This window comes from Myotis davidii, unplaced genomic scaffold, assembly GCF_000327345.1.
Source record: "Myotis davidii unplaced genomic scaffold, ASM32734v1 scaffold309, whole genome shotgun sequence".
NCBI classification, from domain to species: domain Eukaryota; kingdom Metazoa; phylum Chordata; class Mammalia; order Chiroptera; family Vespertilionidae; genus Myotis; species Myotis davidii.
The window spans coordinates 596,659-612,933 of NW_006383013.1; the positions used below are offsets into that span (position 1 = coordinate 596,659).

The 16,275-nt window shown below is 39.6% G+C and overlaps 1 protein-coding gene across 1 annotated transcript in view; it reads left to right on the forward strand.

Moving 5' to 3' along the window:
* Window positions 1–16,275, forward strand: part of LIN52 (lin-52 DREAM MuvB core complex component) — a 94,978-nt gene that overhangs the window by 76,519 nt on the left and 2,184 nt on the right. The window lies entirely within an intron of this gene.

Below are 16,275 nucleotides of genomic sequence, written 5' to 3' on the forward strand. Positions count from 1 at the left end.
GTTGTGATCATAATTTTAATAAAAACAAAACCCTGCCTCCTCTTTTAATAATGAATTAGAACTACAGAGAACTGAAAACAAAAATCAAAGAGCCTGGATAATATAGGTTAGTGGTTCTCAAAATTTAGCATGCATCAGAATCACCTGAAGGGCTTTTTAAAACGTGGATTCTTGGGCCCGAGCTCTAGAGTTTCTGACTCAGTAGCTCTGAGACGGAGTCCTGAGAATTTGTATGTAGTATATTCTCCAAGTGGTGCTGTTGTAGTTGGTTCAGGGACGACACTTTGAAAACCACTGGTGTAGGTTATAAATTCTAACTAAGACCTGCATTATATTGAAATAGGATCTGTTCCTAAAGTTGGTCTTGCCCTCTCTATAAGGTCTTGGGGGAAAGTACTCCACATTTGCAAAACTCTCTAAGTTATCTACAGAGCACAGGTGAGCTGCTGATGAGCAAACTTTAGTGCCCAAATGAGGGGAGAGGTTTTCTAAGGAAGACTGGTTGATCTCTCTTGGTGTCCCGTCATCTGCAGTTATGAGTATGTAATGTGCACGCGGTAAGGACTCGTTGACTAGCTGATGAAATTAGGTTAGAGCTCTAACCTTCTGGTTTTGAGGCTAGTCGTCTGACATCTATAAAGTGCTTCTTTCACTTTTACTTCTGTATTGGTTTGAATGCAAATAAAATTAACAAAAAATATATTTTAAGTTTTAGTTATTAAGCACTATAATGTTTATATTGCATCTAATTAACCATATTTTTCTGTCTGTTATATTTAGCCATATTGATTACCCATAAATTGTTTTTAAGATCCTAAACGATGGTCAGTTGTGCATGAAAGTGTTTTTTTATTCAGCACATGTTTATTGTATGTTAACTATGTATAGATTAAGCTCTGAAATTTCAGTGATGCGGACTATTATAAACAGTATATATAATTTTCTGGCTGTGGAATTCATGAATGTTGTAAATAAGATTATTCAGAAACATCAAAACTGGATATTCTGAAAAACAAACAAACAGAAGGCTAATCAGCTGTTATTTCCAATGACAAGGGAAATAACCACTGCCATATGACATCCTAAGTAGACATGCCATACTCAAGTCCTTACCTGATTGTGATGTGCTTTTAAAAGAAATTCATAATCAAGTGAAGACAGTAATTATTGTACTTTTGTATTAGTACATGATTTTAAAGGGAAAATTTTTTTTAAATTAAGACTTACTGGATAGTGTACTATATAGTGTACATTTTTTCCAAGTTTGTGAGAGAAATTATCTTTAATCGCCTCTTCCATTTATGAATTATAGTCTGATCAGGTTGAGAACATCAGGTACATACATGAAACCACAGTGCAAACAATTAAAAATCAAATTATCAGCTAGAACAAGTAATTTGTTTTAAATTGGATAAATCAGCATCTATGAAGGAAAAGCATGATCAAAGTGAAGTGGGATTAATGAGGTCATCATTTATATACAGTTGATAGCGTGAGGGCAAGCTAGTTGAAATTTACTGGACTAGTGAAAGTTTAGATTAAGCTGTTCCTTTTTATAACGTGTTAGCTATTGGATTGTCCTAGACCTTAAAGTTAGTCTTGCTACCGACCTTTAAAGCTTTTTCTGAAACGATTCAATAAATGAGTAACCAAGGACTCATTCTCTTCACCTCCAAGAAAATTTTGTAGAAGCAAAATGTTGAGCCAGGGTGCTTCTCTCAGAGCTGTTTTGCAGATAAATTGAAAACTGCTCTTAGATTTGTCAGTGTGTTTTTTTAAATAATTAAGAGAGAAAAAGGTTAGAAGGCAGCAGCTTCTTAATATTAGGCTTAACCCAAGTTAAATGTGATAGGCTTTTAAAAGTATATAATCTGCTTTTGATTGTTTGGTCGTTTGTAACTTGTCCCTCATCCAAGAATTTAACGATGGAAATAAACATTCATGACATGAGAAGTCACCCCCTTTCTAAAGCTTTTCCTGTCCATCCATTTTCAAGCCCTCTGCAGAGTTAATTATCCACAAATCTGTTCCCTAGCCTTCTGTTCATTGTATTATGTTATGTAGTGATAATGAGAAAAAGCTATATTTCTAGAGAAACATTTGATGAGATTTTCTTTTTATTATGGACATTTTTCAAGCATATACTAACGACAGAAAATGCTATAATGAACCCCGCAACCTCATCTGCAGCTTTAATAATTGTCAACTTTCTGCCATTCTTGTTTTATGTCCATCCCTTTGAATCACACTTTTTGTTGTGGTTGTGTTGTTGTCTGGAGTATTTTAAGAAAATCAGTATCATTTCATTTATAAATACCTCAGTATATATCTCTAATCAAGAAGGCCCTTTTTAAAAAACAACAAAAACACATTACATAAACAAAATAAAATCATAATTCCTTAATTACAACTAATAGTCCATGCCCAGTTTGGCTCAAAATCGTGTTTTCTACAATTGATGGATCAGGATCCAGTCAAGGTCCAGGCAGTGCATTTGGTTGACCTGAATCTTCAGTCTCCTAATTGTCTCTATAACCACACTTCCTACTTCCGGTATTTAATTGGTGAAGAAACTGGGTTGTTTTCCTGTAGGAGTTCCCACATTTTAAATTTGGGTGATTTTATCCTGGTGGTAACATTCCACATCTTCCTCTTTTCCCCAAAATTCCTATAATCTGACAGAGAATAAATTGGTTTGAATTCAGTCTTGTTGGTAAGAATAGTTCATAAATGGTATTGTGTACCTGCTATATTTTCATGTCAGGAAGCTTATGACTGACCTCCGTTACAGTTTCAGTGAAGATCAGTGGGTTTAGGTGGTATCCATAGATCCTTTTTTTAAAAAATATATTTTATTGATTTTTTACAGAGAGGAAGGGAGAGGGACAGAGAGTTAGAAACATCAATGAGTGAGAAACATTGATCAGCTGCCTCCTGCACACCCCCAACTGGGGATGTGCCTGCAACCAAGGTACATGCGCTTGACCGGAATCGAACCTGGGACCCTTCAGTCCACAGGCCGACGCTCTATCCAGTGAGCCAAACCGGTTAGGGCCATAGATCCTTTTCATAATAATAGTGATGATAATTATTCTAATAAGTCAATTATATGTTTTCCCTGAAATACAGTACAAAGAGGAAAGGCAGGAAAAATGCTAGATTCCTCCCCCTTTTTATTTATCAATTTTCAGAACATGAAATGAGTTGAAGTGACTGAGAGCTTTTAAAAATATTGAAGATGCTTATATTTGATGTATTTCAATCTACTATAAATATTATCTGACACCAAAAACTTCTCCATCTTTAGGTAATGGGCGCTCCTTCAGGTTGACTCCTGTGTCATTTGATGTGAGCCTTGTAGTCTGGTAACTTCTTGCTTTCAGCATGTCAAGATAACCTAGTTCCTTTACTTCTTTAGACTTGTAATTTAATCCATTTCTCCAAGGAACCTGGGTAGCTTTTAGTAGAAATCTAAGTATTAATAGTATTCATTGTTACTGGACTATCATTGCTTCTAGGCCTTTTCCTTGGACAGGGTTGGTAAATAAGTATTTTTTTGTTCAAAGATGTTAAAGGGTTTTTATTTGATCTATTTGATTTTATAATGATATCTTTTTTCTCTTATGCTTAAATTCTGGGTTCCTAATAACTAACCCACAATAAACCTAGCATCAGAAGAACCAACTACATGTAACTAGAAGACTGCTATGTACAGTTTAAGATTTCTCTATGCAGCTTTTATATCCTTAGGATACATACTTGTAGGGTTATGTCTTTTCAATTATTTAAAATGTCATTTTAGATTATTTATACTTTTGTACTGTATGGTTATGCCAAATTTTATAGATTCAAGTTATTTTCAGTTTATTTCTATTTTTAGAGGTTTTTTTCTATTTAATGAATTTTGTATTTTAGTATATAAAATACTTACATGGAATCCCAAAGTAAAATGTATAAAATAAGGTACATTCAGAGTGTCTAACTTAAATTTCTATTCCTTCCCCATCTGTTGTCCCTCCCTTAGGTAACCATTTTTGTTAGTAAAAACTAATACTAAACTTCCTTCTTCCATTGTTCCTTTTGAAACTCTAAATAAATATATATATGTATTTCCCCCTTGTCCTAATTTTCCACACAAGGTAATATACTATACATAATTTTCCTTTACACTTTGTGTTTTTTTGGAGATCTATCCATAACAGTATATAGGTATCCTCATTCTTTTTACAGCTGAACAGTAATCCATAATAAGATTATACCAGTCCCATCCTTATTGATGGACATTTGGGTTGGTTCCAGTCTTTACATATTACAAACAGTGCTGAAAAGCCCTACCCGGTTTGACTCAGTGGATAGAGCATCACCCTGTGGACTGAAAGGTCCCAGGTTTGATTCTGGTCAAGGGCACAGGCCTAGGTTGTGGGCTCGATCCCCAGTGGGGGACCTGCAGGAGGCAACCAATCCACCATGATTCTCTCTCATCATGGATGTTTCCATCTCTCTCTCCCTCTTCCTTCCTCTCTGAAATCAATAAAAATATATTAAAAAACAACAACAGTGCTGAAATGAATAGGCATGTGAATAGCCTATTTGATATTTTTATTGGTGTCTCTTTGGAAAGCTTCCTAGAAGTAGAACTAAGTGATTTTACTAGACTAAAAGTTTCTTATGCATGGGGGTTAGTTAAGAATTAAAAGGAAGCAGAGTACCTCTTTCCTCATATATGAATAAATTATTTCAATAGATATGTGATTGACCATCTATAGTGGGGCCTTGACTTACGAGTGTCCTGACTAACGAGTTTTTTGAGATACGAACCGTCTCTCAGCCGATTTTTTGCTTTGAGTTGCGAGCTAAAATTTGGGTTACCGCCGAAACCGGTTTGGCTCAGTGGATAGAGCGTCGGCCTGCGGACTGAAGGGTCCCAGGTTCGATTACTTTCTGATTTGACATACAAGTAATTTGAGTTACGAGCTCCATCACGGAACGAATTAAACTCGTAAGTCAAGGCCCCACTGTATTTGCTAGGGATACAACAGGAAGTTCTATAGAACTTCCTGAAGCATCCTATGTAAGAAAGAGGGAATATGCTAATTGACCCTCACACCATCGCAAAAGATGGTAGCGCCCACAGCCAATAAGGAGGAGATATACTAATTGACTGCCCCACCCTCAAAGATGGCAGCGCCCACAGCCAATGAGGGAATATGCTAATTGCTGCCTCGCCTTCAAAGATGGCAGGGCCCACAGCCACAAGATAGCAGTGCCCAGTCCCCTCAGCCCCGCTGGGGTGGCAGGTGCATGGCAAGGCCGGGCCCGCCTGGCCGCTCTGCATACCTGCCTCCGAAGTCCCCCAGTCCCCTCAATCCCTCAACTGCCCAAGGCCTCCTGAGGCACAGGTAACCAGGGCCAACCAAGGCTTGCGCTGCCGGCAGTGGCAGCAGCAGAAGTGTGATGGGGTGTTACCTTCCCCTGATCGCTGGGTCGCCTCCCGCCCCTGAGGGCTCCTGGACTGTGAGAGGAGGCAAGCCAGGCTGAGGGATCCCCCTCCAGTGCATGAATTTTCATGCAGTAGGCTACTAGTGAGTAAATAAAGTAATTTTAGATTTTGGTAGGAACTATGAGGAAGTAAATGAGTTTATATGAAAAAATAACTGAAGATGACTCACTTTGGATAGGGTGGTTTGGAAGGCCTCTCTGAAAAGGTGACATTTGAGCTGAGACGTGAAAGATAAAAATGATTAACACTGTCATTTATTGACTTTCCTACTATATATTTGGCAGTATAAAGGATTTTCATGCATTGCCTTATTTAATCTTATAAGAATCTGCAAATCCATTTTATAATTCCCATTTTACAGAGGAGAAACGGATGATCAGAAAGTAAATTACAAGATCTTGAAGCTTAGAAATGGGGGGCTGGGATTTGAATCAAATCTAGACCCATCTAATTCCAAAGCCAAAGAAGATAACCCCTTTGTACTGTATTACAGTGCCCCTCTTAACCAGAAAGAAAGTAGAGAATACTGAGTTAATGGAGTAAATATTTTGGACTCTTGTTTTCATCTGGCAGAAACACAGTGTTTTGTTCTTTCTTTTAAAGCACTGATTATATATATATTACTGAATGACTACAACTTCAGAATACATATGCTTGATTGATTTGGGAATGTTTATTAGATACTAGGGTCCTGATGCATGAAATCTGTGCAAGGAGCTCAGCCCTCGCAGCCTCGGCCGGCCCTCGCAGCCCTGGCTTTGTCTGGAAGGTCGTCTGGATGGTCATTCTGCTGTTTGGTCTAATTAGCATATTAGCTCTTTATTACTAGTATATAGTATAATAGGGAAACATATCTTCTTTTCTAAATTAAATAAAATAATTTCAATATCTGTTTTTATTATTTCAATTTAATGATGGTTCCTATGTTTAAAATACTATACTGGCCCTCGTTGGTTGCTCAGTGGTTAGATCACCTGAAGAGTTGCAGGTTCGTTTCCAGTCAAGGGCACGTACCTCAGTTGTAGGCTTAATCCCAGCCCTGGTCAGGGTTTGTGCAGTAGCCAACCAATCAATGTGTCTCTCTAACATAGATGTTTCTCTTTCTCTGTCTCTCCTCCTCCCTTTCACTATCTCTAAAAATCAATGGGGAAAAACATATCCTTGGGTGAGGATTGAAATACTATAGCAAAAATACCCTCCACATATTTCTAGCCTACTAAAATGATGTACTTTCTAAGTATTCTATTTACTTATTTATTTCTCAAATATTTGTTAAAAATCTATATTCAGTGTACTTTGCAAGTGTCTGTTTAAATTAATAAATAAAATAACCAAAACATTTTTCAAGGTTCAGTAAACAAACATACAATTAATCTTAGGGGGAAGTTTATTTTTTGTACCAGCATATACTGAGCACTTAAATGTATTATCTTAAGTCTCACAACAATCTAGTCAGGTGAATATAATCCCCATTTTACAGATCAAGGAAATGAGGCACAGAGGCTGCATAATTTGTTTGGGAGTGCCATCTAATAAGTGAGAGACTCAGAGCTAAGGTTCAAATCCTATGCAATCATAGGTTTTCTATCATAAGTATTGCAAAGATCATATAAAACAATAAAAAAGTAGGGAAATATTATTATGTTCTTCTTGCTTATAAGTTAATTCCATACTATTGTCCAATGAGTCAAGCGCAAAGATTCATAGACATTTTCTTTGGTGTCTTAAACTAGAACTAGCTGCAGTTAAAACCTAGATTTTAATTTTACAAACAAGGTAACCTCTAACAATATTAAAATAAAATGATATTCCCTCGCTGAAAGAAAAATTCTTCAGTAACTATGGCAATACTTGTGTATGAAGACAGCATCTTAAATCTCTATGCAAGTCATACACAAAGTGTTATTGCAGTGAAAAAATAGTGGTGTGAATAATACCTGCTCACAGTCCAAGACACTTGATGTATCTTGGGTCTCAGTGTTTGTTGGATTTTGCAATTTCATGAGCAAGATTTGTATTTTTTTAAAGTTCTATATTTCTGTGTGTTCCACTTGATGTCAAATTTGTATTCTTAGATTGTAGGGTTCTATTAAAAAAATAATAATCTCAGTCCCTCCACCCCCCCCCCACACTCATTTTGTATAATATGGTAATGATATCACCGTAGCAGTAATTACGGGTCATCTTCATTTCTTTCATCTCTGCCGGTTCTGATGGCTTCATTCCTTTGACGGAAAAGATTTGGCTCTGGGCGCTATGATTATTTTGTTAAGCGTTATTCGAATAGACAGGAGTGAGAGAAATTAATCAATCCAAATGCAATTAGCATCATGTTTAACCCAGTGATGGACGTCTCAAGGTGAAACAGCCAGGGGAGTTTCAGACATTATTATTCAATCCAGTGGTTCTTATCTAAATTATAATCAAGAGAGCTTTTTATTGGCTTCTCAGAGTGAAGATGTAACTCTTTGCCTGCCCTGGGGGTCAAGACTGGGCCTTCCTCCTCCATAGTCTTTAGCTACTGCCGGTACGTTCCAAGCAGGAAACTTTTTAATATCCAGATCAATGAAATGATCCATGCTGTGATCTTGGTCTGATTTTTCTGAGAGTGGAATCTAGCCTCTACAGATAAAATATCTAATTTGGGCCAAAATGTTTTTTGTAGTGATCAAGTCACTATGACTAGTTGTTCTATCTTAACCTTACATGATAGATTATTATTGCTGTTCTCACTTTATGGATGAGGAAATTAAGACTGTGAAGCTACTAGCCTTTGGTCATAATAAGTGTCTCGCCACGATGTATTACTATGTAAAGGCCCTGAGGCATGAATGTTGTACACAAATTTATGAGTATTTAATAAAAGTTCTCACCTCAAGAGTATTAATGCATTGCTTTGATCTCATTGCCTTTCATTCAGTTGAGTTTACCCTTGAAAGGAGAACCAAATGAAATTATGAGTAGGCCTGTGAGGCCCTCTGAAAAGGAAAATAAATACAAATAAGGAGTTGTTAGCTCTCATTTCTTAAACACAAATCTTTGGAGTTTTTGTTGTTTGGGTTTTTTAGGAGAGAGGAGGATTATAACAAGGACTGGATATTTGAAATCTAGTCTTGTTTTGCTCTCGGAAGAGGGCAGGGCAAGGAGAGTTGATGGAGAAACACAGGCTTCACCCGAATAACACCATTTTTCAAATGCCTGACAATTAAGATTCTTCTACTTGTGCTTTCAATCTTCAGGCATCATGGCTGACACTTCCCATATTTTATGTTCCCGCTTGATGTGTTATATTCAGAGAATAAATCTGTTGGCTAGATATTTCTGTTCTTTTTTTTTTTCTGTGTGAAAAGCCATTAAAATTATTTTCCATATTGGAACTGTCCAAATTTGTTTACCTGTGCGCTGAGTCCTGGCTTTTCATTTTTATATTACTGCTTGGATAAAACATTACCTGGCATTGGGCCTTACCATGAATTGAAGGAAAAAATGTTTGGTATAAAATTGTCTTTTTCTGAATTTACTGGAGCACTGTTTAGAAGAAGAAAAAGTCCTGTTAGACAAGAGACCCAATATAAAGGGAACCTGGAAAGTGTGCCCCAAAAGGCTTTTTTTAAAATTCGGAGGATGAAGATTTTGATAGTCTGTGGTAGTTTGGTCACAGATGTAGCATCCGTACTGTTCTTTTCTCAGATATTTCATTCTCCTTTTTGAAATGCTTATGCCTAAAGAACTTTAGGCAAAAGCCTGAAGGCTACTTTGCTTACCATCAAATGCTACTTTGATGTATTTTAGAGAAAAGTAAGATTTTTGCCAGACTCTCACATGTGTGTGCTCTCCCACAGGAGTTGATTGAGAATGGTCAGTAGACTTTATTACAATTAACTCCCTTCTGAGGGCCACCAAGCCTAATGAGGCTCCAAGAGACCCTTCCTCATCCAGTGACACCCGGCTCAGTTCGCAGCACCTTCTGCTCTTGTCAATGCCCCAGCACCAGCTGCTCTCACATTAGAGGCATTAAAAAGTGCTTAGTCCTTGACTTGAATTATCGATCGCTGAGTAGTACGTTTTGTGCAGAGGTCTGAACTGGCGCGTGGTGAAGCATCTCAGTCTGGCGGACTGCCCTGGAATGGCTCTGCTGTACCCTGGCTTCGTGCCAGAGCGACAGAAAACTTTCCACATTCCTGTGAGAGAGAAGTCAGCATTATAAATCACAGTGGTATACTTTTGTTCTCTAATCCACCAAAATACCTGAGAAGAGCGAGTCCCATCTTAAAGGCCACTTGTAGTTTATTTTAATCTTCCCTAATGTCTAATACATCATAGGCTCTCTGTGCGACTAACTTAACTCTCATCCGCCCTCTTCATGCTTTTCTCCTGCACAACACACACTGATGACTAAGAGGTCCCTCTTGTTATAGCGATGAGAGTTCATTCAAGGTTTCAAGGACCAAAAAGTAATTTTTAAAAAGTGAAAACCGTAATTATAATAAATGGCATCATTTCTACAAAATATCTTCTGTGAAACTAATTAAATAGCCTTTTAGCAGACTGATCTGTACTAAACTAACTAGGATTTTGTGTGTTTCTTTTTGCTAGAAGTAGCTGCTTGGCGTGGTCAGGGAAGGTAGCTGCTTCTAACTAGTACCCAGCATTATTCTGGCAGGTTTGGTCCTGCAGAGTATGTGTGTTACAGACGCAAGTCATTCATGTTCCCATTTGTTTTGCATTTGAGCTCTTTTTAAAAATAAGTAGTTCAGCACTCCTGGTGCTGCTGGTGTTCATTCAGTGAGGACCTGGTACCTCGCCATGGCCAGTGGAAAACAATGGTCATGGCTTAGGCCTACTCCCTGCGCTTCTGGCTGAGTGACGCTCCCACTGTGGAAGCACACTGACCACCAGGGGGCAGTTCCTGTGTTGAGCGTCTGCCCCCTGGTGGTCAGTGCACGTCATAGCGACTGGTCATTCCACCGTTCGGTCAATTTGCATATTAGCCTTTTATTATATAGGAATGGATAACATTTAAAGGCACTTTTCTTTATTTTTTAAATTATATGAGACTGTGAATAAAAAAAGAAAAACAATGGTCCTATTAATTTGAAGGTGGTAGGGCAGGATAGTTCTGTGGTGCAGTTTAAGATTAAGAGGCCTGCCCTAACCGATTTGGCTCAGTGGATAGAGCATCAGCCTGCGGACTTAAGGGTCCCAGGTTCGATTCCGGTCAAGGCAGATCAGATTCCAATTTGATGGGCAGCTAATTGAACCAATGAACCTGACACCAGCACAGTTGGACATGGAGTTTGAAGATTCGTCAGTGCATTATGGCAGCAGATAGGTGTCTACTATAAAGAGAACCTGATACTTTACTCCAGAACTCTGTTCCTCCAGACCAAGAAGACAACATTCGTGTTGTTTTTCTTTTTAATCCTTCTCTGAGGATATTTTTTCATTGATTTTTAGAGTGGAAGGGAGGAGGTGAGGAGAGAGAGACAGAGAGAGAAACATTGATGTAAGAGAAACACATCGATTCCGTATGCACCCCAACCGGATCGAGTCTGCAACTGATGTACATGCCCTTGACTGGAATCAAACCCGGGATCCTTCAGTCCATAGGCCAATGCTCTATTCACTAAGCCAAACTGACCAGGGCTAATGTTGTGTTTTTTTAGAAGATTTTTATAAGAATTTATTTGAACCAAATTGACAACATGCTGGGGAACAAGATCTCAAATGCTCCTTGTGGAAACCAAAGACAGTTTTACAATTTTTTGTACATAATTATTACATGTAGGGCAATATGTCTTTAGGTAGGGATAAATTACTATAAAAGAAATGAATCTGCCCTGGCTGGTTTGGCTTAGTGGTTAGAGCGTCGGCCTGGGGACTGGAGGGTCCCAGGTTCAATTCTGGTCAAGGGCACATGCCTGGGTTGCGGGCTTGGTCCCCAGTGGGGGGCGTGCAGGAGGCAGCTGATTCATCATCAATGTTTCAATCTCTCCCTCTTCCTTCCTGTCTGAAATCAATAAAAAAATATTTTTAAAAAATGAATCCTAGATAGTTTTCCCATCAAGTGTCTTGTGGCTTACATAAATTTGTTTAAAATGAAAGAGATGATTATACAGTAGCTACCATTTACTGAATGCCCGTGTGACCTTTGTATTAACCCCACCTTGCACAAAGGATGACCTGGGTGACTTGCCCTCAGTAGTAGTTAGTATAGGAGCTGTTAAATAGCAGGGTCCATGGGTTCAAGTCTAAGCCTGTCTAATGCTAAAAGCCCTGCTCTCTTCACAGTTATGCTGTCTCCTTTGTTCCCTGGCCATTCATATCAGAGTCTCCTAAAGACAGCCTGTTGTTGCTCTTCAGGATGTGAGTGAACTAGTGGAATGTAACTCTTCTCCACCTCGCTAATGTTTTTAATTATATCGAGGCACAGTACTTAAAGTAGTTTGCATTGGAATTGAAAACCAAACATTATGAGTTTCTTCCATTTCATAAAAAGTTACTTATTTTTTACATTGTTCCCTACAATAAAGCCAAGCAGAATTTTATCAGGCAATTGCCTCAAAGTTATAATCTGGAAAATCTTTCTGTAATGAAACCCATATGTCATGGGTGAAAGGTGCAAAGCCCTGGCAGAGAGGGCTGGTCTCGTGAGAGATTCGCACCCAATCTCGTTAACCAGGGTGCCGCTGGTAATCCCTCATCCCCTCACCGGTGAGAAATCAATCTGTGCCACTGACTCTCTTTCAACCAGCCACCAGAAAATTTACTGCAGAGAAGGCAGTTTGGGGATAGTCATCGTGGAAAGGGAGCCAGAGGCAAGGCTAAATGTAGGATGGAGGATTGGGGAGTCTAAAGAAGACATTATATTAAACCACACAGCACCTTCCCAGCAAGGAGGATGCAGTCCTCCCTTCAGCCCTGACCTCTCTGAGCATGCCCAGGTATTTACAGCTGCCATGAACCTGACAGTCCTAGGAAAACTTGAAGGGGATAATGGAAACCGCATAAACCTGGAAGTTGATTGTGGTGTATCCATTTGCCGCCTGTAAATGTGTACAAGTGGTTCCCTCTCCCACACTCTGCAGCAATTCACATGTTCCCTCTATGGCGTCCGTCTCTATTGTGGCTTTCTCAGTTTATGGTCTTGTACTGCATAGGAGAGCCCATAGTAAATCATGACCACACAGAGGTCATGCCTCTCTCCTGCACAGCACACACTGTGGTGGCTGGTGACCAGTGGATCCCTCTTGGCATAGTTATTAGAATGTGGTAGCGTGTTCCCTTCCTGCTAAACTTGTAATCCTAGAGAATTAATCCAGAATTAGAAAATTGTTAAGAAATTTTATTGAGTCTAGAGAAAACTCTCTCTAGCAATTTTATTGTCTCTAGAGTTGTCTTGAAGCACATTGTAGGAAAAAAGGACCAGGAGAGAAGGGAAGCATTGAACATGCCAAGCTAAGAAGCATGTACTCTTACCTGGCCATTAACTAGAGAATTAGACCAAGCTGTAACTATTGAGAAGAAGAAGGAATGGCACTAGTCAGAGGGAAATAGAAATATCTTCCTCTCCTCTGTAAGCAAACCATAGACATCTCTAAAGTTTTCCCCCCAAAGAGACATGAAATGCTTGGCGGAAATTTTTTAGTAAAGTGCATTTACATATTAAACCCTACTGGAAGGTGTGTGTGTGTGTGTGTGTGTGTGTGTGTGTGTGTGTGTGTGTGTGTAGAAGAATACGGAATAGTAGCAGAAGGCTGTCTCCCTACTCCTAATGGGATTTTGTAGCAGCATGTGCAAGTTTGTTTCAGAAGTCAAAAATGAACAGATGTTGGTATAAATTACCTCTGTGTCTGATGTCTTGCAAATTAAAAGCGCGGTTGGCATCACTAAACAATTTCACTAGGTTTAGGGGGGTGCAGTTAGCAGGCGGTGATTACTGTATCAGGTTGGTAAGAATTTTCACACTGCAGCAGAGCAGGAGAGCAAGGATAAAGAAATGAGGAATCAAATAAGGGCTATGTGAATTAATCAGAGATGTTAACATCTCTGATGACAAGGGAACAGGAGGGCACGTGCTCTGGAGCAGCCCCTGACCCACAGCAATTTCTCTGTGCACAGAAAGGGGCTGGTGCTTAGGATGTGATTTATAGGGCACAGCCCTCTTTTAGGGAGCAGCTATGTCACAAATTCGTATATCTCCTATATAGGACTGGCGAGTGGGAAAACTTTCTCCCCTCCCATGTAGACGATGATGTCTTTTGAATTACTTCTACTTTTACTGTGGTTTCCTGCAGCTCTGTGTACTTAGATTAGGTTGGAGGGGGAGGAATGATTGAGTGGGAAAGGGGTTGTTAAAAGGGATTGGTTAAATTCAAGGAGAGCTTGCCACTGAGAGACTTTGGAATATCCATTTATTTTTCTGTTAAATCCTTTTGATCCCTTGACTAGATTGGATCTTTTTAAATTTTAAGTCTTAAAATCTTGGTCATTTTCCCATTTGGAGAAAAAATAATAAAGAATTGGGGAATCTGAAGGGCAGCAGGCAGAAATAATTAGTGATGTCAGTAGAGTGCTCCTGACCCCGAATTGGAGGAACAAGGTTCTGTTTACCCAACAGAGTTTTGTGTTACACATGTCTGGTTTCCAGAGCACCTGCTTCTAGCCAGGTTGTAAGATTGTTTGATCTTTGCTTTAGGTCCTTAGTAAGTACCTGAGAGTAGGCAGAAAAAAGTGATGAGACCCACTCAGGCCAAAGTATAAGTCAATATCTACACGATCTGGCTGAGGGAAAGATCCCAAGGAGTGGAATTTTTGAGATTACTACTATCCCTTATCACAGTTAATTCGTCTATTCACTCAGGAAATAGTGCCAGAGAAGCAGCAGGCTACTTACCCTCCTCTGAAAGGTGTTATATTAGTGATACCACTATACCAAGCAAGTTCACTGCTGGATAGCCAAGAGGACAGGGCAGGTGACATTAATATGTACTCATTTTACAGATGAAGAAACTGAGGTTCCTATCCAGCTCCTGGTGTCACCCAGCTGCTAAATGCTAGAGCTGGAACTTAAACTGAGTTCTAATCCTGTGTTCTCTGAAAGAAGTCATGCTAAATATTATTCTGTATTAGTTTCAGATGTACAGAAAGTGGTTAGAAAATTTTACAGAGTGGAATCATGCACTTACCCCCCCCCCACCCCCGCCTCCCTGCTGTTTCAAGTACTAAGCTGGCCCCATTTCCTCTAGGATAGTTAGTCCTTGTCTGTCCTCGCCCCACCCCACTTCCATCTCTCCATTAATCTGCATTGTTTCCATCAAGGGAAATTATTTTTCTTGCTAAACAAGCAAGGTAAATTTAAAAAGAACCCCACAATATAGAGAATGGAGCACAAAGGGCCACTAACAAGTCTTACTGTTTGCCTGTGGAAGGGAAGAAACTAACTTGGTTGTTGTCCTACTTGGTTCTGGTTCTTTGGTATATCATCATTCATCCAGCCAACGTTTTTCAGCAGATGCTAGCTAGGTCTAGCACTATGCTAGGTGCTGGTGGAATAAAGAATAATAAAACAGTCTCTGCCCTCTATTTTTATACTTCAGCAGAGGAAAACAAGTATATAAACAAGTAATTGCAGCTCTGATAGGAACTTTGTATGTAGAGGGTTGGTATAAATCCACCAAGGAAGGAGCGGTCAGTTTGCTTTGCGAGAGGGAGGGGCTGTGGGCACATGAGACCAGACCTGCACTGAGACTTCCATTCCTACTTAATGGGATTTCCTTTCTCTTTGTTGGAGCTCAGGAACTTATGAAAGATGGGGAATATATATAGACTGCAGTTACCAGAAGCCTTCTTGTGGTTACAGAGTTTGTGTTGTTTTACTTCTTCATTGTACAAATTAACCAGGAATTTAGACTTAGGTGGGGAGAGTGGGAGCCCATTCACCTGGCTCCATTTGCTCTGGGCTTGAGAAAGGCAGGAGGAGGTCAGAGTAAAGGTCCTTCTCATCTCGGCAGGAGCCTCCCTGGCCATCTCACTTATTGGCCAAGATGGAGACATGTTCTTGGGAGGCCACAGGGCACAGCCTGCTGTGTGCCCACTGCTTGATTCCAGAGGACATCCAGCCTCCGGGCAAGCCATCGGAAACTTTCAGCACGTTAAATCCACTTAAGGGATCTGCAAAGATGATCTTGTGGGGATGAGGAAGAAGGGCGTTTAGGCTTCATACAATTCTTGAGGATTTGCTTGACAGCTAAAACGGGGGCTTCTGCAGTGACCCTTGTAATTGAGAAATGTTTTACTTTCATTTCAGAGCCTCATCTGTAGGAAAGTAGCTATATAAACCCCCTTGTAACTACAGCATTCAAAGATTGATGGTACTGAAAGTCAGAGAAAGACACATAAACCTTGCCTGACTGTATTAAATATCTAAGGACTGACAATGCCAAGAGAGAGAAGACCGAAGTTCTATAAACCCTACTTTATTACTCCATCCACAGATGAACTGCACTGAGGGACTATAAACCCTGTTATATTACAGTATCCAGGGACTGCCACTGAGGGACGGGGTAAATGGTCTCTAATTCTGATTTGAGATTATAAATGTCCAGAAACCAGCAACCCATAGAAGACTGTTATCTAGGTTGGATTTTAGCCTCCAGGAGCAAACCCCGGTGGTAGTGAATGTGAGTATTAGGTTATATTCTTTAGAGAGAGAGAGGTTTTGGGGGAATTCCATGATGATTTTTGTAAGGGTTGATAGATGATGTTTCCCCCGG